The sequence below is a fragment of the Sciurus carolinensis genome, chromosome 13, assembly GCF_902686445.1.
Source record: "Sciurus carolinensis chromosome 13, mSciCar1.2, whole genome shotgun sequence".
NCBI classification, from domain to species: Eukaryota; Metazoa; Chordata; class Mammalia; order Rodentia; family Sciuridae; genus Sciurus; species Sciurus carolinensis.
The window spans coordinates 31,046,466-31,070,319 of record NC_062225.1 but is presented as its reverse complement, the minus strand read 5'-3'; the positions used below and the strand labels follow the sequence as shown (position 1 = coordinate 31,070,319).

The 23,854-nt window shown below is 36.1% G+C and overlaps 1 non-coding gene and 1 pseudogene across 1 annotated transcript; both read left to right on the top strand.

The window, feature by feature from the left end:
• The first annotated feature begins 14,791 nt into the window (after nucleotides 1-14,791).
• LOC124963776 (U6 spliceosomal RNA) lies at nucleotides 14,792-14,898 on the top strand. The gene has a single exon (XR_007104813.1). It is a non-coding gene; the product is annotated as a U6 spliceosomal RNA (small nuclear RNA).
• Nucleotides 14,899-16,314: 1,416 nt separating this feature from the next.
• Nucleotides 16,315-17,613, top strand: LOC124962744 (heterogeneous nuclear ribonucleoprotein A1-like; annotated as a pseudogene).
• Nucleotides 17,614-23,854: the final 6,241 nt, after the last annotated feature.

The window sequence follows — 23,854 nt, the reverse complement described above, 5'->3', positions numbered from 1 at the left end:
AGTTCATTTTCTCAGTCTTTTTTCACAGTAACAGAAAACTGACATACACAGCCTATCCCAGGATAAAATAGGTGAGCATAGGTGTCAGATGAGCTTGGAGTTAATGAGATCCACTACTGCTGGGTTTTAGGGGAAATGAATCCTACCAGGCTGATAAAACTACTGGCCTTCCTTAAGCACGGGCTTCCAGAAGAATCAAACTGTAGCAAGTGGCACAGTTAAGTATTTCTAAAATGCAGAAATGATAATTATAAGTCAGGAAGGCAAGTTGAACATTTAGAGCAGTGGATATGAGAACTTCAGAACTGTAAACACCTTCACTGTGCCCTTCTGAGAGCAGCTTCCTCACCAGATTACCATTTTTTTTTTTAAATACCATCTTTTGCATGATAATGGAGAGTGTGCTCTGTGAAAATAGAGGTCCTCCACCCATAAACGGTACTCAAACTTTAGCTACCACGATGGAGAGGTGTCATTAAGATTAGATTTGCTGTTTCCTTTGTTTTATTTTATTTGCTGGCTAGAGTATATTTTGTTTGTTTTCATACCTTTAAAAAGTTTTATATCTTATTTTAAATTAAAATTGAACTTAAATGCTAATTAAAATATTTCATCTATGAACTAAAAATTATGAACTATAAGAATGCAATAGTATCTTTTGAGTTCTATCTATTTCCAATGAGGACATTAGTACTCCCTTATTTCTAAAACTCCTATTTTGACTCCAGATGTATGATGATAGGAATTCGAATTAGCATTTTCAAATGTTTAATTTTGTATGTGGTGTAAATTTTGTTTCATGAATATTCTTTAACATTTACTTCACTTTTTTTTTTTTTTTTTTTTTTTTTTTTTTTTTTTTTTTTGCGGTGCTGGGGATCGAACCTAGGGCTTTGTGTTTGCGAGGCAAGCACTCTACCGACTGAGCTATCTCCCCAGCCCTTACTTCACTTTTGAAACAAACTTTATTTTTTGATTTTTAACATGGCCATCACTAGGAGTCTGGTGCAAGGCAGGCTGGGCACCAGAAGACCCAATTAGCAGCCCTCATGATATTCCATGAAAAGAGGTTCTTACAGGGGAGGAAGACATGACATGTCTCTGCAGACAGTTCCCTAGATTTCCCCTAATAATTTGTGCTTCTAGCTGCAGAGAAGTGACTATAGTAGATGCTTTTATTTCAGCATTTTAGCCTCCCTAATTGTGGTGTCAGAAAGAATCTTGGAAGCATAGAGATAAATGGGAGTCTAATGTGAAGGGAAGCTGATTAATTCCTGAATGTTCAATGGGTTGAGTTCACAACTAGTTTTTATTTGCTACAAAAGTGCAAAGTGGCAGGCTGATTTCATGAGCAAATCCTTGCTCCTATCTAAACTCCAAGAGCCTTAAATGCCACAAGGGATATGGTGCCACCCTTATTATCCAGAATTTCCAATACAGTATTTTACTATGAAGCAAATTACTCTTGGTAGGGTTGGGTGCTCTTTGCCCTTGTATTAAGACAGATTATTATATGTGAATGAATTTTAGGAAATCCAGGGGTCCAGGGAAAAGAGGAGCAAAAGAAACTTCAATCAAAGGAAACATCCTTTTGCTGACATTGAATGAATTGCTAATGTTTTCTATCATGTCAAATATATTCATTTCTCAGGGAATCTCAATCTTCTATTCTCATTTTTGGGTGAGAGGACTTCAGTTTCAACAATACTTTCAGTTTTTTTTTCCTTACATCTAACTCATAGTTTGCCAAGGAAGAAGAGTTGATTTGATTATTGAGACTGAGAAAAGGAATTGGGCATGCATAACTAAAAATTTCTGGATTTTTCTTTTGGAACTGATGTCTGGATGGAGTACACTTTCTGTCCTGTTCTACTTCCTCCGTTTCCTTTATAGTAAATGAATATTTGGCTGTCCACCACTTTGTGAATTTTTCAGTTCAGAACTAAAAGTGGAAGGGTATGACTTATTTGGACATCCTTAAACCTTAACATTTGTATTTTCAAAATATCACATTTACTCCATATATTTTATATAATTATAATTTATCAATTAAAATAATATTAACAAAAATAAAGTAAAAAGAAACTCAGATCAGAGATATAATCACCATGTATAGAAAATTATACCTATTGTATTTTTTTATTTTCTGTTTTGAAAAGAACATTACATACTTCACATACTTTAATAAAAAGAAAATGGAAAGGGCTCTGTAAAATCATTAAAGTTGGATAAAACCTTAAAAGTGTGTGTCTCCCTACTCCCCACCTTCTCCTTACTCTTGTTCATTTACATCTTCCATCCCCTTTGTACTTCTTTCCATTTACCAGCTTCTTATGCAAACTCATAGTTTCTGCTCAACTATGGTTTAAACCTGTGCATAGCCAGGGTTAACCTCAGCTGGACTGATTGATCGCTTGCTTCTCCTGAAGCTACTGATCCTTGACCAGCAGTATGGAACTCTTTAACTAAAATATATGATGTTCTCTGACTATGCATCCATGACCAGGATGTGCCAGCCTGTCAGCATTGTTTAGTAATAATAATTGGATTTATGACTTGAGTCAGGTGAGACAGCTCATTCTAAGAAACTTCCACGAAGAGCTGACTTTGGGCTTCCTGGTCTGAGGTGTTTTGCAAGCACACCAGTTATAGTTTGAGACCTGGAAATAGAATATGTTCTGAGCAATATAACCAGACAAGAGAGAATAAATATGCCTGTCTGAGCTCTGTGGACCCCTTTCAATGCATATCCTTCCTTCACTGTTGCTGATCTATATTCTTTGCTTGTAATAAACTCTTTGAGTCCTGTGAGTCCTTTCAGCAATCAGCCACTTAAGGTGATTAATGTGTAATTAACACAGCTTGCCATGGTCTAAAACTCTCCTTCACAGCATCCTCCACTTTACCTCCTATCACTAATGGACTCAAGTATTATTGGTTCAGATTTACAAGGGATCCTGATTGGCCCAAATCATCTCTTTATTATTACATGGTGTAGATCATCATTTTTTTAAAAAATGAGACTTTGCATTGACTGCCCTTGGGCCAGACCCCATCTCAGGATAATCATCTGTGGCTGAGGAATCAAAAACATGCTCTAAGCTGCATGGCCTCTTAAGAATCAAGAGATATTAATCAGGCAGTTTCTTTTTATATCATATAGATATGTAGTTCTGGAAGCAGTCTGAGACTGAGTTATTATTTGAATACCTGTTTTCTGTGTGTGTATGTGTGTGTGTGTGTGTGTGTGCGCGCATATATATTTTTTCATGCCGCTGTCAACTTTAAAGACAGTACTTGAAGTCTCATACTTCTGATTTCTTAGCATTCAGCTAGCTTCCTTGCTCAGCAAATGAATATCATCTAAATAAATATAATGAGACTGTATTGGGCAGGGACTGGCTAATTTGGTCAGATGGGTTTGTTAAAACAAACAACTTTTGTGTTGCTGTGACCTAAAGACCTAACAAGAACAACTTAGAGGAGGGAAAGTCAATTTTGGCTCATGGTTTCGAGGTTCAGTCCACAGTTGACTTATTCCATAGGTTTGGGTCCAAGATGAGGCAGAACATCTTGGCAGAAGGATGTGGCAGAGGTATGTAGCTCAGAGCGTGGCAACTGGGAAGCAGAGAGAGAGAGAGTTCCACTCACCTGGGACAAAATATAAACCCTAAAGACATAAACATAATAACCTATTTCCTCCAGTCACACTCTACAGGCCCCAGTTAATCCATATCAGTGGATTAATCTACAGATTAGGTTACAGTTCTCATAATCTAATTATTTTACTTCTGAACACGATTGCATTGTCTCACACACAAACTTACATGAACACATTCATTGAATAGATCGGTATTTCTTTCTTTGTATTCTTTATTGTGCACTTGAGGAAACTGAGTCAGATAGGGTAGGAACTGTGTTCAAGACATGTAGCTGGTACGTGGCAGAGTGAAGACTGCACCTTGCAGGTTTGGTGCCCGAACCTAGGCTCTTCACTGCTCCTCTGGATTCTTAAGTCTTCTTCTGAGATAAGTTCAACTAAAACATTTGTGGACAAAAGTGTAACAGGAGACTTTTTGGTCTGAAATGAGATACTGTCTTTTGTGGTAGAAATGTGATGATAGAAACTTGAGACCACTGCAGACTTGATTTCAAAGTCATATTATATATATATATATATATATATATATATACATATATATATATATATATTAGTTGCTTATATATATATAATATATAAGTTTATAATATATATATATATTTTAGTTGCTTATGGACCTTTATTTTATTCATTTATTTGTATGCAGTGCTGAGAATCGAACCCAGTGCCTTACACATGGTAGACAAGCACTCTACCACTGAGTCACAACCCCAGTCTCTTACCCACAAAGTCTGTTATTCTGTTGAGTCATTCATTGTTTTCTTAATCAGTCCTCCAGCACATCATTATATTCATATTGCCATAGTGGAGAACATATCTTACTAACTCACAAATTTATTTATTTATTTATTCATTTATTTATTTATTTATTTATTTATTTATTTATTTATTAGTACTGGGGATTGAACCTAGGGGTGCTTAACCACTGAGCCACATCCCCAACCCTTTTTTATATTTCATTTAGAGATAGGACTCACTGAGTTGCTAAGTGTCTCACTAACCTGCTGAGGCTGGCTTTGAACCCACGGTCCTCCTTACTCAGTCTCCCGAGTTGCTGGGATCACAGGTGTAAGCCACTGCGCCTAGCATGAACTGACAAATTTAAGGCAGTTCTTTTATCTGGCAATACATATGTTTGTTCTGGATTCTTATTGCCTAGAATGGTAAGTGATGAGGCATCACATCATCTTGACATGACTATGTTTTCTTAAGATGAGTCACGTGTTGTAAGTACTGTCTGATTAGACTTGCTAATCCTCCAGTTTCTTTAAAGATGTGACTGATATAAGGAGGAACCTGAACTCTTGAATTAATTCTAGTTTATTTAACAGAAGCAAAGCTCAAAATAGATTCCTGGTGAAGGCCAGTATTTAGCTAATAAGATGATGGCTTCCCTTATTTTCTAATCCTGTAACCATGAACCAAAATAAACTTTTCCTTCTCTTAAGTTTGTCTGGTCAGGTCTTTTGGTCATAGTGATGTAAACCTAACTAACATAACACCATAATAAGAGATGTCAAATATGTCATTTTATAATACCTGCAAAGTGCCAGACACTATGTTAAGTATTCTCCCAGTTCCTCAAATAATACTCCTAGATAGGTTTTAATAGGCCTGTTTTATGAATGATGAATCAGCTCTAGGGTATAACTTACCCAAGGTCACACAAGGATGAAATGATTAAGCTGCAATGTGAGTTCAGGTACCTAGGTCTCTGAATCTTAAGCTCTTAATTATTATACTAAACTGCTTTCTCACCTACTTATTTGCTCACGCTGAATAACTCATAATAAAATATCAAAAAGCTAAAAAAATTAATCAGTCTTTGAAAGAGTTCTAACAATAGATGGGGTTCATTATGGAACCAGAAAGTTCTTGCTCCATTGCCCTTGGTACTGTGGGTAGTGTGCAGTCATTATGTGGGAAAGCTTGCCAAAGTCATTTGCTGAAACCACAGAGATACTATCAGTGTGAAACACCAAATATTTGCAATACATTTTCTTCTTTTTGTTGAATAAAATGTTGTCATAAAACATCAAAAACCCTCCTAAAGATAGTAAACAACTCCAAAGAGGGATAATTGGATGTATTATAGCCCTAAGCACCTCAAACCTAATCCACAGGATGAGTGATAAACAACATTGTCCTCTCCTTTGAGGACTGAAAGAGTTAATTGCCTTTCAAACAGTGAGCAGTTTACTCCTATGGAGCTTGCGATTAGATGACAGTGGATTTCAGAAGGTTTTATGCGTGAAATACTTGAACACAATGGAATTTTATCTTCCTCTTACAAAATGTAGTTTTATTTTTTCCTCTCCTTTATTTCTCTCCTTAAACATGAATGATAGGCTATTAAACGTATTCTTTGGGGGAAAATATTTTTTGACTTACATTGCTGTGGAAACTTGATTTAATCAACAGAATGCCACGCTGATAACCACTCTCATTTCCTTGTCATAGAAAATAAGAGAAATAAATTCAAAAGTGTGGGGTGCTCTAGGAAAATGCTTCCAGACCCTGTGTGACTAATGCAGACATCCTTAATAATGCCTAATAGTATTTCCCTTCAGTGGGACGATTGAGCACGGCTGTGAATGTAAGGTTTTTAGGCAGGTCTTCTAGCAACCAGCCTCTGATACATTCCCAGTCCCTCAGCTGATTTAATTACCCACTTAGATTGTCATTGCTTTAGATTAAGAATGTATTACTTTTAGGAAAAAATACAGCAACCTGTGAGATACAATGAAATATTCTAATCCTAAGGAGTGTGTAGCTTACTGTCAACCTATTTAGGTTCTGGTGGAGAATACCTGAGGTTTATTATAGCACCTGACATAAAACAAATGCTCAATAAATATTTGCTGAAGAAGCAAATGCAAAGGGCCCAATGACCACATGTAGATACCCTGAGGAAAGAAAACAAAACAAAAAAAAGAGTCTAGAGGCCTCTGGGTTAATTCTGTTTCCTATAATCACTCTCCAGATGCAGCTCTCTTAGCATTTAAAAGGAACAGGAGTAAACTCAGGCAACGTTTTAATTAGATGAGAATAGACCAAATACAGGGAGCTAAAGACAAAGTCAAAATTACGGAAAGTGTAACCCAGACCTCCAAATGATGAATTAAGATTTTTTTTTTTAAAGGAAAACTGCACCAGACCAGTTAAACAGTCAAGGAAGACTTTATTTAAGTCCATTGTAATAAGGGTCAGGACTGCTGAATAGGGGAGAAAGATCTAACTCAGCACTGTGAAAACAAAAGAATTTTTAAACTAGGCAAGCTAATGGAAAGGATGGGGAGGATGGTGGATAGTGAGGTGTTCAATATGCTTAGATCATCTGTGTTTGTTAATTGTCTCTTATTAAGGTGAGACTCTTACCCGCTCACAGAGACTGGGAGTTTGGGGCCCTATCTTATTTATTTGGTGCACTTTAATTATGCAGAATGATGGATTTCATCATGGCATATTTGCACATACATAAAAACATATTTCAACCACTTTGACTCCCCAGTCCCCACAACCTTCCCACCTCCTTCCCTGAGCCCCCTTCATCAACCTGAATGTTTTCCTTTCTACTTTCCTGGCTTCCTTTTTTCTCCATTGTTTCCCTCTAACTTCCATATATAAGAAAAAACATGCAATACTTTTCTCTCTGCGTCTGACTTATTTCACTCAGAATCCTGGTCTCCAGTACCATCCATTTTTCCTGCAAATAACATAATTTCATTCTTCTTTATGGCTGAATAAAACTCTATTGTGTGTATATACATACCACATTTTCTTTTTAAATTCAACTGTTGATGGACACCTAGGATGATGCCTTGTCTTGGCTATTATGTATTCTGCTATAAACATGAGTTTGCATGAATCTCTAACATATGCTGCCTTCAATTCTTTTGGGTAAATGCCAAAGAGTAGTATAGCTGGATCATATGGTAGTTATAGTTTGAACTTTTTGAAAAACCTTCATACTGATTTCCATACTGGCCTTACTAATTTACTTTCCCATCAACTGTGTATTAAGAGTTTCTTTTTCCTGCACCCTTACTTGTATATACTGTTATTTGTATTACTGATGATTGTCATTCTAACTGGACTAAGATGGAATCTCAGTATAGTTTTGATTTGCAATTCCCTACTGCCTAAAGATGCTGAACATTTTTTCATATTGTCATTGGCCATTTGTATTCTTTTGAGAAATGTTTGTTCAGTTCACTTGCCCCTTTATTTATTGAGTTATTTACTTTTTTTAATGTTGAATTTTTTTTTTTTAGTTCTTTAATATATTCTGAATATTAACCCTCTGTCAGAAGAATAGCTGGCAAGTATTTTTTTCCATTCTGCTGGCTGTATCTTCACTCTGTTAAATTGAGAACTGAGTATAGGGATCTACTTTCATTCTTCTGCATATGAATATCCTGTTTTCCCAGCACTGCAATTAAGAAAGTGAAGAGACAACCAACAGAAAGGGAGAAAATATTTTTAGAAAAGCAACCAGGGTTCAAATAAATGTATATGTGTGCTGGTTGAGGGAAAGAGGGTTGAGCTGCTTGTGTACATATAGACAAGGCAAGTTAGAAGAAAGGGAAAAAGTACTTATCAGTGATTGTGTTTTATTTGGACTAAATTGTCTTTGGAAGTAAAAATAATCACTCATGAACTACTACAAGTTATATTTTCCTGGTCCTTTGTGATCCAATATTGCTGAAATCTTCCACTCCTCCTCAGTGCTTTCTCTATTTTCTTGTGGCGTCTGCTGCTGTTGCAGGTGGGTATACTAGGCATCTCAGTACAGCTTCAACTTCTCTAAACTGGGTCTTTCACCTCTCCTTCTGGAAGCTGGGTTCCATCCTTGCTGAAACTGAGGCACTTCAGCTATTAGTGTGTCAAAGTTAAGTATTATGAGGATCTGTGCTGAGGTCTGCATCTCCAGTGCCAGTCCCAATGCCTTGTTTTATATTAGTACTTGCTCATGTTTATTTCCTCTGATGACACTTCTTGCCATTTCAGTCTCTCCAGAATCTGATCCTCGCCCATAGGGCTGGACCAGAGCACAAATCTGAATGACATATTCCATGTTATCATCAGAATTGCCTCTTTTAGGAGCTCATAGGGAGCTCTTCCTTCAGTATGATTTTTTTTTTAATTAGCCATCTTCTGCATCCTTCATGCAAATATATTCCTAGCATGAATTACAGCAGAAATGCTCCGAGCAGGAAATATGGTTAACACTCGTGATTCCAAGTACGTATATATTCTGCGTTTTTCTTCTACAGCCAAGTTAGGAGAGATGGGACTCTATTGCTCTCTGCTCTCATGCTGATGTGAGGACCACAATAAAGTAGTTATTGCTAATGATGAGATTCACAATGGGAACAGGAGGCGTTCAGGCTCACATGATTAAAATTTACTGTTTCTAGTGTGTGTGTGTAGTATCCTTCAGGGATGTAAGGAGCAGAAGAAAGATTGAGAATACCTGTTTTAATGAGTCTGTTTCTACAAATTCAGAAACTCCCATAGAGACTTCCTCACTAGACATTACAGCTTGTTCTAAAAGTAATAAAGGCAATAAATTCTTCAGAACAGAAAAAAGTTTGAGTATTAAGCACAATTATAATCAAATACTAATAAGAGAAATGGCAATAAAAATTGCTGTCTTCCTCTAAGTTTATTTTCATAGAAGGGCATAGGAAGTGCAAAATTGATTTCTGTGTTGCCAACAAAAATCTGTGTTTTTTTGGTCTTTAAATAAATTATGATATTCTACACTGTATTCTGGATTTAAATGTGTCACACCTCTGCAAGAGATGTTACATGAGTTTGCTATTATTATTAAAATAAATTATTATAAATTTAGTAGCTTACAAGAACCCAGATTTATATCCTGTAGTTCAGAGTTCTGAAGTCTACAGAGGACCAGTAGAGTTCCTTATGGATGATCTAGGGGAAAATCTATTCCATTGCCTATTCCAGTATCTAGAGACTACTGTTTTTTGTGCATGTGTGTTTTTCTTTTTTCTTTTTTTTCTTTTGTCCTGGGGATTGAAACCAGGGGCACTCAATCACTGAGCCATATCCCTACTTCTTTTCATATTTTATTTAGAGGCAGGGTCTCGCTAAGTTGATTAGAGCCTCACTAAATTGCTGAGACTGGCTTTGAATTTAGGATCCTCCTGCCTCAGCCTCCTGAGTTGCTGGGATTACAGGCAGTACACCTCTGCCCTTGGCGCTCCTTGTTCTTTTAACTAATGACTCTGAATCATGCCAATCTCTGTTTCTGTCATCATATCTCTTTCTGTTAATGGTACTCCTGACTCCCTCCATTAGGGACCCTGGTGATTACATTGGACCCACCTAGATAATAATCCAGGAGAATAACCTGATATCAAGGTCCTGAGCTTAAGTTTTTTTTTTTTTTTTTTTTTTTTTTTCCATTTAAGGTAATATAGCTTTAGATTCTGGAGATTAGAACCTGGACATCTTTGTAGCATGCAAGGAAAGAGGAGAACCTTTTTTCCCCTACAGCAGACCTAAATAAAAGCCAACTAAAGCTGGAATCAACTGCAGATGGAATTTATGAGTGAATGTAATAGAAACCCAAAAGAAGTGTATCTTGTCCAAAAATTTAAAATATATCACAGATCCAATGTGAGGCTCTGCTCCAGACCTCAAAGATCTCCATGTTCAAGTTCGATGAGAAAAGTGAGTCTTCTTCCCAGCATTCCCAGTGACATCTCAGTATGTTTCTTTGACTCTGATTGTGTCATGTGATCTTGAGTCAGCTCTCATGTCCAGATGAATAATTTATTCTTTACCTCTATTTGTCTCATCTATGAAATGAGACTTTTCATGTACAAAGGAACAAAATATGAAACAGCTAAATTAAAAATGCCATGATTGTTTAAGAGAGAGACTGCCAAAGGGGAAACACACACACACACACACACACACACACACACACACACACGCACGCGCACGCGCGCGAGTGCACTTGCACATTTTAGACCCTTTTTGAATGAAGGGCTCTGCGTTTCCATTTTGCAGTAATCTCCTAAAATCACATAGCTAGTCCTAATAATACTTACAGGGTTGTTGTGAAGATTGAATAAGTTAATAGAAATAAAGCATTGATTATAATGTTTGGCCCATAGTAAGTACTCAGTAAATGTTAGCTATTATTAATATTGTTGTCATAAAACATCCAGGGCCTTTTTAAAGCAAACATCTGATCAGATTTTTTTCTCAGAACTCAATTGTCAGCATTAATTAGGCTGGTTTGTTTTCCTTGGGTCACTTTAAATAAAGAAACTCATTATAAATCTGAAAGAAAGGGTTTTGATTGCAGTAGGAATTTTATTTATTTATTTATTTTATTAATATCCAACAGTCAAGCCAGCTGTTTTAGTTCGGTCTACCAATGGGAAGATACTTAATGAAGTTGCTTATGGTTTAATGATTTGTGTGGCATAAATTATTTGTCTTAATGTCGTTCCTGGGGCATTTTCCAATTGTTTCAGAGAATAAGCAGTAAAAAAAGAAAAAAAAATTACAGTGTTGCTTCCATATTCCCAAAACACCTGGTGAGAAATAATCTGCTTCCTCAATTGTGGTTCCATCATTTATTTTATTTTGAATCCCTTCACAGCAAGAGTCATCCGTGCTTATTTACTTATTGCATATATGCTAAAGATCCCAATAATTGCACATCCAGCACACAATTGATTTTTCTCAGAATCCTCATTATACCTCTCAAAGTCCTAGTAATGGAAAAGTTAGAATGAGCTTAATAAGCATTAGGGAGTTTAGCCTTCTAGTGAAAATAATTTAACCGTTTATGGAAACATGTTAAAGCAAATGGTGCAAAAATACAGAGTGATTATCTAAAGAGTTGGACATTAGATGAATGCATTTATGGGGACATGGAGAAGGAAGCAATTATTTTTTACAAACATGAAAAATGGAGTGGATTTTCTTTTTAGGACTTAAACACTGATTTTCTTTATAATATTTATTGAGTTCTAGAATTTGTGCTTGAAGCAAAACCTGAACTGGCCAGTTTTATTCTCCATTCATTTTGTGGAAGTCCATTGATTTGGGTAGCAGTAGAATACATATTTGTAATATTTCATTTTGTAATGGTAATTATGCTATGGGTATTTTTAAAGGTAATTTTTGAATTAATATATTGACTATATTATGTTTTCTGATTGTGTATAAATTGTTGATGTACAATTGCTTCTCAGGTTTTCCTCACATATATTCTATTTTTAACAAGATTATGATCTGTTTAAAAGCAAAAACAAATGTTCTTTTTCATTTCCCTGTTGAGTAAATATAGCACTGCAGATTATAGCTCAAATGTGCCTTATTGAAAACATAGATAAATCTTTATACAACATGGATCAGGTAGTCAATTATTTCTAAAAGAAGGAAATAGAATGAACTCTCTTAGTATATGTCTGTCATAACCTACTGAATTAGAATTCACTACTTTCCTGAATGCTTACCATTTTTTGAACAATCATAGTTTTCATATTCTTTGATAGGTAATGAGTTCTACCTCTCACAGAATAGAAGCATTACAATTTCCCCACTTTAGCCTTTAAAAAATAAATTACCAAGTACATTAACACTAATACTTTGTACAGAAGCGTAAGGCTCTGAGAAAATGTTCTTTATTTATTTAGAACTCAGACATCTGTAATTTTTTGTTTTTGGAGTAAAAGTATCTTTTTCTTGTTGTTTCTTTTGGTGTTATAAAAGAATAATTAAAAATACACACTTTTGGAGTATGAAGACTTGCTACAAGGGCTGGGGTAAGTATCACTGGTAGAGCAGTTGACTAGCATGTGAGTACACCCTGGTTTTAGTACCCAAATCTCAAAGAAAAAAATGACTTGATTCAAATTTTGTTTCTAATTCTATTCTCTGTGGAAAAAGGTCAAGTTATTTAATCTAAATCACAATTTCTTTCCCTGTAAAGTGCAAATAAGCATAATAATACACATATTTTCTTATGTATGTATATGTTTCTGGTAATGAAATAATGAAAGATGTGCACATAGTGCAGCCCTGGTGAGGCTGTGAAGGCTCATGTCACCATCTCTGGCTCTGTCTAATCCCAGAAGGAAAGAATGAGTTCAGAAGTTTACCTTCTGAGTAAAAAAAGATGAAAATACAACATTTTGGTTCATAATTTTACAAGACCCAAAAGTGAAGTACACAGGAAATCACAGGAAGTATCTCTTTTATTTTCTAAAAGTACTTGAGATGACTAGGGAAAATTCTCAGATAAAAGTATTTAACTTTCTTGGGTGTGTGTGGATCCAGAGTCAACCTTTTAACCATGTCATCATTTCTTTGTTTATTTGAATATTTTTTTTTTAAGGTAAGGGTGTGTGTGTGTGTGTGTGTGTGTGTGTGTGTGTACTTTCCTCTACAAAGCTAGAATGAAGAAACTTAAATTGTCTCAGTGATGCTTGAAAAGGTCTTTGATGAAGACCTTTTCTTTTTTAATCACTGACGCTCATTCTTTATCTCCCTTTTTCTTCATTGTCCAGATTACTGTGGGCAAAAGGAAATGCCTACTGAAAATTTAGTCTTCCCACATTTATCTGGAAGAGAGACTTTGAATCTGAATGTGTGGGCATGAGGGTAAGGAGTAGGGTAGATTCTTCCTGCTGAAGAGCATATGATTTGAATAGTGGGTCTCTTTGGAAAATGGAGTTTGAGTATTAGTAGCTGCTGTCTCCTCTCAGTTTCTCTGGTAGGGCTTAACTATGAAGAATTTGTCTAGAATTGACAGGTTTAGTGGCAGTCTGAGTCCTAAGTTGGGACAGGCCCTTTTGTTGATTTTGCCTACATTTACTCTGGGTCATCAGTGTGGACGTGGTAATTTTTTCCCTCTAAGTTAGTGGCCAGTGAAGCCTGTTTCTCTTTCATGTCAGCTTCTTAGAAGCCAGTATTGGGTTTTTTATGAATAGTAAAGCATTTTGTGATGCTTTATGGAAACTTTCATCCCTCTCACATGTGTGGAATCTGTTATTCTCAATTGTATATAATACATTTTCTAATCATTCTTCTAGCCCTATGACAATTCTCTTTAGAATACAAGCATGAAAAATAATACATGTCCTTTCCAACTTCAGATTGGTTGTGTCAATCATGTTCTTACCAAAATGATTTCTGACAATCTTTTGTTCTACTTTCATTTAGCTTCCTGCTGCACGTATTGATAAAGCCAACTATATCTTATGACTTTATTCCAACTCCTTGTAGATTATGTGAATTCTGTTTCCATTTCCTTCCTTTTTTCTACTTGATTATTGTTCTTCTGATCTTTTTCTCATATGGGGTCTCTAGTTTGATGATGATGATGATGATGATTTGTGTTTCTTTGGACAGCTATTTTTCCTCCCATCTCTTGTTCTTTCTTCACTGGAAAATTCACTATTTGCTCCCTTTCTTTTTGATTTTTATGTTTGACTGTCTTTATCATTCCCCTCAAATTTCTCAATGAGGAAAGTAAAGGGAGAGGTGATGAGTTAAATGAGTACAGGTAGCTGGATTTGCCTTCCTTTCCACTTGTAAAAAGTACATTTGTTTATTTTTTATTATAAAACACCACTGTGAAAATTTCAGAAAATATAAAAATACATAAAAATGATTAATGTTAAATAATGTCCCATTTGTTAGTATAATGATTTAATGAATTAGAATGTCTACATTATACTGTGATTGGCAAACAGAAAGCATTTAATAAATGTTTGTTGTCAACAATATTGCTAATTATGGTGATGTTAAAAGTTGGTGAGGCCTGAAAACTTTTGTATTTTTAAATTTTTAATGCAAACTAAAAATAGTAGATAATTTTATTTTTATAAATCTGCTAATAACAAAATATTTTTTAATTTTGCTAATAAAAGATCTTGATAAATATTTTCCTAGTAATTATTACATTTTCTAATTACAAAAACTGATGTTTTACATGTGTAATACATTGGGATTTTTTAGTAACTAAAGTAACTTTGCTTGATTTTTCAAATTAATTGTCCTTATGATAGTGATTAAGATTTGCATGAACTCAAGCCAGGTAGAGTAACTATTGTTATTTCAAAATTTAATAGTTTTGTGCTCGCTTCGGCAGCGCATATACTAAAATTGGAACGATACAGAGAAGATTAGCATGGCCCCTGTGCAAGGATGACACACAAATTCATGAAGCATTCCATATTTAAAAAAAAAAATCTAATAGTTTTTAAAATTTAGGACAAAATAAATTGATTATTTATAAGGCAGTGGCCCTTCTATAAGCAAAATTCTAACATCTAAATCTTATATTTGCAGATTTTAGCCACCAAGTTTATTTTCAAGTACTCTAGAAATTTTCTGTATGTAAACAGCTAGTAATTATTTTCAGACTTGTGAAAGGTTCATGGTTTATGGTTTTAATGTGAAAAAAACATAGAAAATACAGAAACAAATGGACTTGGTTGTGTTCTAATAAAACTTTATAAAAGCAGTTGCTTGGCCAGATTTTGCCTGCAAATGTAGTTTACCTTCCTAGAGAATTTTCAGGATCATGATGATTTTATTCATTGTATGTATTATTTATTAAACACATCTCATATGCCAGGTAATGTATTAGGGAACTACACAGTGAGTTTATACTACATCATGGAATCTTATGACAACCATATTAAGAAGGTAATATAATCCTCCTTTTATAATTAAGAAAAATGAAATAATGGAGCCAAAATAAATTAACTTGCTAGAAATTACACATCAGTGGCCTTTGACCAGTCTTCTAACCCTAGTCTATTTTGCTCCAAGCCTGGACTTTACTCCGTGTTCCTAAAATGAAGGTTGAGTTCCTCATTGCTAAGGTGACTCCTGCATAAATCTGTTGATTCTCCCAGAGAAAGTTGACTGCTTAAATGATTTAATGTTTAAAGGACCCATGTTCTCATAATGTATACTTCCAGCAGTAGTGTCCTGTTTTTCTTGCCTTCTTAGAATTGCGCTTTGGAGACTGGGACTTAGAATATCTTTTTCTCAGTATATTTATAGAATATCTCAGAGTGATGAGAATATTCTGTATTTTCTATTTTATTATTTTCAGTATTTTCCAGACATGAAATTTGTGATGTTCTCCAAAAAGAGAATGAAACAGAATTTATCAAACAGAATTTATCCTATAATTGGGTCCAATTATAGGAAAAAGTATTCATAGATGAAAGACAACTAAATAGTTACATGGAATTAGTTTTAGTGAACTATTGATCTTTGCATAATGCAAGGAGTAGAAATTATTTAGAATTATTTGATCTCTCGCTCTATCTCATGGTGGCAACATGGATATAGGTGCCTTTTTTAACTTTCCTAATTCTCAGGGTCCTCATGTATAAGATCAATTAATAGGAATCAATCATAATTACTTTAAAGGGTTTTGGTGAGGATGAAATATAAGAAGTGCTATGTTAACAGATGTGATGTGAATGTTTATGTAACCAAGATGTCTGTAAATCTTCCAGCTTGCTAGAATCACTATATCTTCTAAAATGTGAAGAAGGGATATATTCGTTATCTTACTCCTTTTTGCTCATGGATGCCACTGAGAAAGTATCATTAAAGTCTCTGTTCCTACTGCTCTCATGTCTAAATCAGAGTCCCCTAAAGAGCCCGAACAGCTGGGGAAGTTATTCATAGGAGGGCTGAGCTTTGAAACAACTGATGAGAGTCTGAGAAGTCATTTCATCAGTGGATGCAGCCATGAGTGCAAGACCAAATAGGCGAATGGAAGAGTAGTAGAACCAAAGAGAGCTGTCTCAAGAGAAGATTCTCAAAGACCAGGGGCCCACTTAACTGTGAAAAAGATCTTTGTTGGTGGCATTAAAGAAGACACTGAAGAACCTCACCTACAAGATTATTTTAAACAGTACAGGAAAATTGGAGTTATTGAAATCATGACTGACAGAGGCAGTGGAAAGAAGAGGGGCTTTGCTTTTATAACTTTTGATGATCATGACTCTGTGGATAAGATTGTCATTCAGAAATACCGTAAGAACCCCGCGAAAACCACGCTGGACACGGTAAATCACATAAGGGAGTTTAATAAGCAGAGTGTCTCCCTGCAAGGTAAGAGAGAAAATGAGAGGAAAAGACAAAGGGCGAGTGCTAGAGAGAGTGGAAAAGTGAGGAGGAGAGAGAAAGAAAGTGAGTATGAGAGAGAAAACAAGAGAAAAGATGGTGGGCAAGCTATCCTTAAGCAATTGAATTCCGCTGGGCTAAGAGGGGACCAATAACAGGGAAGGATACTTGCAAGCTGACTGATGGACCAATAGCTAGCCAGGATGTTCATGGACTGACAAGTAGTTGGGAGGTGGGGAAATGGCTGCAGCGGAAAGGGTGGGGAGAGCAGCTTTCAGACTGACAAACTAGGTTGTGATGCAACAGTAAAGGGTGGGGGAGTAGCTTTGTATTACAAATACTATACTGTGAAAGGGAACAACTGTGACCTGAAGAAAGCCCTGTCAAAGCAAGAGATGGCTATTGCTTCATCTAGTCAAAGAGGTTGAAGTGGTTCTGGAAACTTTGGTGGTGGTTGTGGAGGTGCGTTTGGTGGAAGTGACAATTTTGTTCATGGAGGAAACTTCAGTGGTTGTGGTGGTTTTGGTGGCAGCTATGGTGGCAATGGATATGGTGGTAGTGGGGATGGCTACAATGGATTTGGTAATGATGGAAGCAGTTTTGGAGGTGGTGGATGCTATAATGATTTTGGCAATTGCAACAGTCGGTCATCAAATTTTGGACCCATGAAGGGTGGAAACTTTGGAGGCAGAAGTTCCAGACCTTATGGTGGTGGAAGCCACTACTTTGCCAAACTATGAAACCAAGGTGGCTACAGAGGTTTCAGCTGCAGCAGTAGCTATGGCAGTGGCAGAAGGTTTTAATACTGTCAGGAAACAAAGCTTAGCAGGAGAGGAGAGGAGAAGTGACAGGGAAGTTACACGTTACAACAGATTTGTGAACTCAGTCAAGCACAGTGGTGGCAGGGCCTACCTGCTACAAAGAAGAGATGGTTTAGACAATACTCATGTGTATGGGAAAAAAAAATACTTGAGGACTTTAATTGTGACTAATTGTATAACAGGTTATTTTAGTTTCTGTTCTGTGGAAAATGTAAAGCATTCCAACAAAGGGTTTTAATATAGACTTTTTTTTTTTTTTGCACCCATGTTGTTGATTGCTAAATGTAATAGTCTGATCATGATGCTAAATAAATGTCCTTTAAAAAAAAATGTAAAGAAATGACTCAAACCCTGTCTCACATATAAGGACCACTAATTTTTGTCTCAGTGTTGCCTGCATGTAGTTGTAGTTATTGTGAGAATACGTATGTTGTTCTTAGCTGCTTTTTGCAGTATTATTATCTCCTATTTCTGCTTTGTAGGTTTTTTTTTTCTTTTTAAATATTGACCATTATAACTCTTGCTGCTGTTTCCTTTTCTGTGATTCATAGAAAACTAAATGGAAACACAGCCTGAGATGTGTACATTAAACTTTACTGATGAAATACGAACCCCAAGTACTTTTCTCAACCTATCTCCTTAATTTCCCCAATTTCAACTTCATTTCTGATTTTTTCAGAGCAATTCAGTTCACTCTTCCTGACTCCTAATGAAGCCAGAACTGGGGACAGGAAGTTAGTGTAGAAATAGGGAATTGGGTCAAATTGAAGGGGGTCCATGAAAGCCATCTGCCTCTGGAAGTTGGAGACTGCCCCTTGGAGAATGGAATGTCAAGGATCTCCAGAGCCCACTGATTACCAAATTTACTTGCCCTTACCAAGGACTGCATGCAAGGAGCTGCTAATTAATGCCCCCTGGGCCCTTGCCTGACTGAATCACTTTGGCCTGCTACTCACTTTATGCATCTTACCTGCAAAACCAGGTCTAGTCACATAGGCAGGAAGGAGAGATAAGGGGGAAGCGAACTGGAGAACAAAAGAGACCTTAACCTATAAAAGATGTAGGGTGCGCTCACTTCTTGGGATTCTAGAACATCAGCCATGGCCCCCTTCTCCCTCCTGGGAGAAGTCTGTGCTAGTACTACTTTTAAATAAAACCTGCTTAATATGCTTGCCTTGGCGTGCTTCTCTAGTGTTCAAACTTCAACATTAGAGGAAGCAGAACTCATCACTGGTAAACGGCGGTATCACTACCACACTATGCTGGCTTTACTTTCTACATTTGAAACAGCTTTTTTCTTTTCACTTTTCCTCAACATTGAGATATCTATCCTAAGAGACAAATTTCCATTTTCCTATCCTGTAAAAGTGACCATTTTAACAAGCTGAGTTTTCCTCTCTCTGATTTTATATTCATGTAGCAAAAGAAAAAGATTATTTTCTTTTTTCACTACAGTTTGTGTTCAGTAACAACTGAGTTTAAATAGGGTTACTATTGAATTTCTGCTAGCTAGAGTTTTCTAACTCTTCCTTTTCCATATATTTCTGCATGTTAAGTTTTGAAACTTCTGTTATTGAAGTGTTACATGCATAAAGTTACCAATCCCTAAGATTTTTTTTTTTCCCCTGTACCAGGAATTGAATCCACAGGTGTTTAACCATTGAGCCACATCCTTAGTTCCTTTTGTTTTTTATTTTGAGACAAGTTCTTACCAAGTTGATTAGGACTTTGTTAAGTTGCTGAGGCTGGCTTTGAACTTGAAGTTCTCCTGTGTCAACTCCTGAGCTACTGGGATTACAGGCATGTGCCATCAAACTCCAAAGATTTATTTACAACCTGTTTCAATCACACCACACCATAGCCACCTTAAAGAAAACCACTGCCCCAAATTCCAATACTAAAGATTCATCTGATTTGCAATTTTTGTTTTGTAAATGAAAGCACACTGTATAGATTCTTTTGTGTCAGATTTCTTTACCATTATCTTTATGAGATTTATTTTTATCATTGTATATAGCTCTAATTCATGAAGTTTAATGGCTATCTATAATTTTATTGCATGAAGATACCACTGTTTTTCTTTTCTTCTGTGGATACATATTTAAGTTGTTTTAAGTATTTGGGTTACTATAAATAACTTGACTCTGGATTTATGAATATTTGGAAGTAGACAGTTTCAGTATTAGATCAAGTGTTCATACCACTGTAATAAATCCTGACACATTTTTCCCTGGTTACTTACTTAAAGTTTCTGTTCTTTACAGACCTATGTCTCATCCTCTGCCTTTGTGATTGTGTCTTTACAACTCTCAGGTTCAATTGCCAACATCCAATTCTGACTTCTCCTACTAAGAATTGGCAGCTCTCAATGACACAGCATGGTTTGGGCAACACTCCATTAAACTGTGATATCCAAATCAACTTGTCTTTGTTAAATGAGTACACTTAGCTTGTTTGAAAGACTCTGTCTCTGTACTTTCTGAAGCATGCTTCATAGGAAATAGGAAATCATTTTCTTCTTCTATGATTTGAAACTCTCATGTTATTGTATAGCCTCAATTAAAGAAAATGTACAAAACAGCACTCGGGTCTTGTACTGCATCTCCTGTTCCTGCAGCTAGTGAGGCAAATGCAATCCTCTGCATGGTGCATACAATTGTGAAGAAAACAGAGAGAAGGCAACAGACTGCTGTAGTCATAACCAAGGCCTATGATTTAGGGAATCTATATTACAGGGAACCACAGGGAGTCAATTGCCATCTATCTGCCTCATACACATTTTAATTATACCACTAACTTTGGCAGGGAGATGTCAGCTAGCCCTCTGCTAAGACACATTCTTTGTAAAATTAAAATTGTTCTCCTAGGAGGAGGTATATGCATAGTGAGATGCAGACACAAACTCAAGGCCTATTTATTTGAAAGTAACTACTGAAAGATGAGACTGGAGATTTTATATGTAGATATAGATATATTATGATGCCACTTGTTTTTAGAATAGTCAAAAAAAAAAAAAAAACACCATGGCATTCATCAAGAAAATTAAAAATAAATCTCTCTCTCTCTTTCTTGCTCTCTTTCTCTGTCCAAGCTATTTCAAGAAATAAAGTATAAGAAAGCAAGTTTCTTTAAATTTTCTACATGAAAATTACCTTACCTGGTTATGTTTGACCTTGTTTCTTGGAACCTTATAAAATTTCAGTTTCAAGATGGCAAATTTTTTCAAATAATTTAACTATAGTTCCTCTAAAATTTCTATTGAAATGACAAAGGTATATAAAAGAAAAATATGTTAAGAAGGAGCTCCCCACAGTGGTTCTGAACACCTATCACCTCCATACTTGATATTTCAACAGTTGAGCAACTGGCATATTCTATTCAATATGACCTTTCAAAAAAAAAATTCTTGAATTTTGAAAATTTACCTCTTCCACAAACCTACTCTTCCCCCTAAAAAAAAATCTCCTTTCAGTACATTGCATATCCATGCTTCCATTCCTTCGTTCATTGGATTGTACCTTAGACAGTACCCGTCTACTTGAAGACCAGCCCCTCTTGGTTGGACTATCATGTTAATGTTCTTTAGCCACCCTACTTCTTCTGCTACCCATCCCTTTGACTCCATTCTTCACACAGAGCCAGGGTGACACTTTAAAATCACAAGTTACCTCACATATTCCTCTGTTCAAAATCCCCCAGTGATTTTAGAACAGTATGGAAAGATCCAACCCTACACTCCATCTCTGATGTCCTATCTTGCCACACTCTTTCTGACTCTCTGTCCCAGCTGCAGTGACCTCCTTTCTCTTCTGGAATATACTACACAGAATCTTCCTTAAGTCTCTTTCCATTTGCTGTGCTTTCTTCTGGGAGTTTTTTTTTTTTCCCCCCTCTCAGATAACCTCATGGTTATTCCTCCTGCTTCTTTCAAGTCTTTGCTCAAGTACTACTTTAAAGAAGTGGTTTTGGATCCATTGCATAAGCTAGCACCCTCTTTTTGCCTGTCATCAAGTTTTGAAATAGTTTATTCCTGGGTGTCTTTTTTTCTAACTCTTGCCATTAGAATCTAAGCTTCCTAAGAACAGGAACAGATTTGATCACAGCAGTAGTCCTGGAATAGAAATGACCAGCGTCTAGTAAGTGCTCAATGAATACTTCTTGAATAAATGAAAAAAATCTATACCAGACAGGAAAACTACTGTGGATGCCAGGAATCCTGAAGATATGTCATAGTTTGGCAAGATTAGTTTGGCAACTCTTTCAACAGATCTGTGATCCTAACATTAATTTTTGAAGTGGTTGTGGGAGAGATTATCTGCCTTGATTCAGATGATAGCTCTGAAAATAAAACAAGTACCAAGAGATGAAGCTCTGTTAGCTTATGATGCATAATGTAAAACAACCAAATAAATTATAACCAGAGCATGGCTGGAGTAACATTAGCAATGAAAGCATAGTTTTCTTATGGTTAGTGGCCAATCTATAAAAATGATAACATTAAGCATTTATATTGTGTTTACTATTTACCATATCCCATTCTAAGCACTTTATAGAGATTCACTAAGTTGATGTTCATCATTATCTGCCTCTTAAAGTTGAGATGACTGAGCCACAGATGATTAATAATTGGCCCATGATTCCACACCTAGTTAACAAAAGAGATAGAATTCAAACCCTGGCAGCCGGGCTTCAGGGTCCCTACTCTTAAACACCCACATTCAGATGATGGCATGAGAAATTAAAGGACAACAGGGTGAATTTGCTTTTAACCACACTGAATAACTTAAATAAAAAAGGCTGACAAACTTAAGTCCTGCACTCAAGGAGAGGAAAAAAAAGAATCAAGGAATGTCTATATGTCAGTGATAAGAATCTTATGTCAATTCTAGTCACTAGTTAAGGCAGCTAAAGTACAAACTCAAAATATGAATCTGTGTGTAGCTATGAGTTGTTGTATTCAAAGCTTTTACATATCTCTTATGTGAAAGATAAGTGGTGGTTTGAGGAAAAATTGGTGCCCCAAGAATTAGAATGAGGCCACATGCATCTCCTATTTGTTTTGCTGCTACTCTTCCCTCAAGGCTGATGATAACAAAGGAGAAAATGAGCCCAGTTTAAAGTTGCTTCCCTCACATCCTATTAATTCACAGAAATGAAATATTCACCAGTCTAGCCTCAAAATACAAGTGCATACGGGGCAGTGCTGGTCACATTAGTTTAAAAAGGCAAGGGGAAATGTGTCCTTTCAATCAAGGAGCCTATCTTGTTTTCCATCCTGCCTGAAGGGAGAAGTAGCTTGAAGCACAGATATACATTAGTCAATAAACAACGGTTTATGATTCCCTTGGATGGTCAAGGGTTTGAATAAAGTAGGATGAGAGAATTGGTGACAGGTAAATTTAAGGAGGAGTCATGTGGTTTCAGTCTCTCAGAATGGGCCCAGGATGTGAAGCTACATGTGAATACAGGGAAATGTTCCCAGTCTGCAGAAGTGCTCAGGTTTATGTGGGCAAGAGTATTTGATCCCTTAATGGCACTTGGTCTCTTTCCCCAGCTCTACCAGGGCTTGCTCAGTGAGTTCAGGGTGCTTATCAGGGAGCTAAACAATATGAATTATGACACAATAAGTTAATCTCCAATTTTGAAACAGTCACATGCTTAGCACTACATTAGGGTGTCATGACTATAGGCAACCCTTTGTTCTAAGTGAAAAAAAAAATACCTACAATACTGTCATGTAATCATTAATACACATGGTAATATATCTATTATTGCTTCTGGTCACGAAATTCTTTACACAGTTACACAGTTAAAAAAAAAAAAAAAAAGTAGGCAGTGACTTACTCTTCATAAGATTAGCTGGTCTTAGTTTATCTCCTTACTCAGGTCATTCATAAATGATGCTAACATTTATGTTACTGATACAGTGTCAGATAGAAAATGTTGCATTATAAAGTTGTTCTCTGTCTTGGAAGACATTGAGATTTTAAAAAGCCAGTAAGCATCTTTTCCTTTCTGGAATCCTACACAAATTGAGAGAAAATGTGTCAGAAAAAGTGGCAAATGCTTCCCTAATAGAGATCAGTTAAATTCCAAGACCCTGCCATACTGAAGTGGGTTATTCAGAAGAATGGACCTGAGGAACCAAGACTTCCCTTTGTCACAAAGTGTGAACTGCCATCCAATTGTCTTATGCTACTCACATGTGCTATAACAATGATTT